The sequence below is a fragment of the Nanorana parkeri genome, unplaced genomic scaffold (assembly GCF_000935625.1).
Source record: "Nanorana parkeri isolate BGI_ZX_2015 unplaced genomic scaffold, ASM93562v1 scaffold465, whole genome shotgun sequence".
NCBI classification, from domain to species: domain Eukaryota; kingdom Metazoa; phylum Chordata; class Amphibia; order Anura; family Dicroglossidae; genus Nanorana; species Nanorana parkeri.
Window position 1 is genome coordinate 1,082,985 of NW_017306733.1, and position 2,694 is coordinate 1,085,678.

Genomic DNA, 2,694 nt, shown 5'->3' on the forward strand with positions numbered 1-2,694 from the left:
AATAACCGGATCAGGAAAGAAATAATTGGCGGGCGGAGGAGTTAATTACTCGTGGGAAAAAGAGGAGAGACAGGTTTATAATTAGAGTGAGTCACCGGGGACGGCCATGTTTGCGCTCGGCCTCCTCCTCATAAGTCTCTGCAGACCGGTAGGGTGAGGCGGGACACACCGCAGTCTCTATAAACCACCGCGTTCAGCCGGGTGATGTGACGGTGAAAAGACCGGGGTCACCAAAATACAGCGAATGGAGAGCAGGGGCAGCTTAAAGTGAACCTGTCACCACAAATGCTGCGTGACACCGATGTGTCTGTGACCTCTTCGGAAGGGTTGGCACCGAATTGTACCATACGGGGCAATGCCTAATTCCCCCCTCCCCTAACCCGAATGAAGCCAGCAAATGGTATTGTAAGTCGTTGCCAAATTACATCATCACAGGATCACTTTAAGGGCTCGATCACACGTGCGACAACAATGCAATGTGCACGAGCATTACAATTCATTCATAAAGTGTTTTTTTGCTGTGTCCTGTTGGGGAGATTTTGCTTCACTTCCTGTTCTATAGACACATCAGGAAGTGACAGGAAATCTCTCCAAAGAGAGTAAGTAAAACCGCTCTTATCTGTCCCCAGAACATATGTCCCCATTGGAAGATTTCCTCTGTAATACTGTTCTGGTGACAACTGTAAAATGTTGGGTTTCCCCCATTTCCTGTCCTGATAATAATGGTGGTCACCGGTGATGAGTGAATTGGCCTGGGTTCAGTTTATTTGGACGTTTGCCAGGTCCAGACAGAAATCCAGGTGAGCATCCAAGAAGACCAAAGCCAGGTGTCCTAGCAACCAATGATGACGTGTGATCCTCACAGCATTATTGGTTGCTAGGACACGAGAGCTTGGGCTGCACATCCCTATTGGTTGCTAGGTCACAAAAAGCTAGGCTGCACAGTATCATTGGTTGCTAGGTCACTAGAAGCTGGGCCGCACAGCCTCATTGGTTGCTAGGACACTGGAGGCTGGGCCACATAGCCTCATTGGTTGCTAGGACACTGGAGGCTGGGCCACACAGCCTCATTGGTTGCTAGGACAATAGCGGTTGGGGCACACAGCATCATTGGTTGCTAGGACAGTAGAGACTGGGCCGCACAGCATGATTGGTTGCTAGGACACTAGAGGCTGGGCCGCACAGCATCATTGGTTCCTAGGAGAGTAGCGGCTGGGCCACACAGCCTCATTGATTGCTAGGACACTAATAGCTGGACCGCCCAACATCACTGGTTGCTAGGACACTAGAGGCTGGGCCCCACAGCATCATTGGTTGCTAGGACAGTAGAGGCTGGCCGCACAGCATCACTGGTTGCTGGGACACAGACGGAGGTTCAGTGGGCAGGTAAACTGGCAAAATCTCTCACCCGTTTGCTCATGCTCTGCGATAATTGGAGACCTCTACCTCTGACCTAGCAAGGGGAGTGCCTGACCTCTGCAGAGAGACCACTGCTTGCCCACAGAAAGCAACAGTCCTTCTCTGCTGCATGCTGGCAGGTGACAGGCTGTGGCTGCTTTATTTATAGAAATGTTCATAATTGACTGATGTGACTGGCTCAGTGTTCTCTGTACAGCACTGCGGTATATGTCAGAGCTTTATACTTGTATAATAATAGTGTGTGACTGTGGGGGGACATTCGAGTGTAAGCTCCTCTGTCCAGAGACTGATGTGACTGTGGGGGGACATTAGAGTGTAAGCTCCTCTGTACAGAGACTGATGTGACTGGCTCAGCGTTCTCTGTACAGCACTGCGGTATATGTCAGAGCTATATAAAAAGCCCTCGCACACTCAGGTTGCCTTCGGTTACAGCTCAGCCTGGCTCCTCCCACCCTCGCTCCCTTCAGACGGTGGTGGGCGGAGCCACGAAAGCCCATTCTGTCTTCTTGTATCGACTGTAGGAGGGCGGAGCTGTCTGCGATGCTGTAGTAGGAAAGGGGCGTGGTTTGCAGCGCGTTGACTGGGGCCAGGAGGAGGAGGGTGGAGCTTGCTTAGATGGGCAGGGTAAGAGACTGAGTAGGTGTCGCGCGTTGATGACGTAGGCGGAGGCCGCGCCAGCAACAGCAGCAGCGGGATCCGGTGAATCGTCGCCCCGGTGGAGTGAGCGAGGAGCCCGGCCCCATCTCCTCCTCTCAGGTAACAGATCCTTGTCTTCAGCCCTGTATGGATTACTCAACTCTTCTACGGGCCCCCCGCCGCTCAGGAGGTCCCGCGAGGCCCCTCTGCTGTGTGGGGACCCTTCCTGGCGCTGGCAGCAGCTGTGCAGACACAGGCAGCCATCTACAAAGAGCACCTGTCAACCGCAGGCGGCTCTGGACGGCCGTATTGGGGGGGGCTGATCTGATGGGATCCATAACAGCCATTGTCAGCAGGTCTGAAAGGCCATTATAGCCGAGCCCTGTGTGTGTGGTGACAGGTTCTCTTTAATCGTGCTGCAGGGTGTACATTCACCGGTGACACTGATGGGGTAAGTATTGGTCCAGAATACAAAATGACGCCTGCAGTATGTGTGGTGACAGGTCCTCTTCAATGGCGCTCAAATGAGACTGTCATTTTCTCGTCCCCCTTAGTGATGTCCCCGCCCTACATCCTAGGCCTGAAGTGTGCGGGGACAGGTGCGCTTTAGTAGCGCTTAAATGGAAATTGCCATATTTC

At 52.9% G+C, this 2,694-nt stretch overlaps 1 protein-coding gene across 1 annotated transcript in view; it reads left to right on the forward strand.

Annotated features, from left to right (window-relative positions):
- Window positions 1-2,042: 2,042 nt before the first annotated feature.
- ZC3H18 (zinc finger CCCH-type containing 18) overlaps window positions 2,043-2,694 on the forward strand; it is a 71,279-nt gene continuing 70,627 nt past the window's right edge. Inside the window, exon 1 of the mRNA XM_018560563.1 lies at window positions 2,043-2,175. The gene's annotated coding sequence lies outside the window, so the exon portion shown is untranslated. The remainder of the gene's footprint in view (window positions 2,176-2,694) is intronic.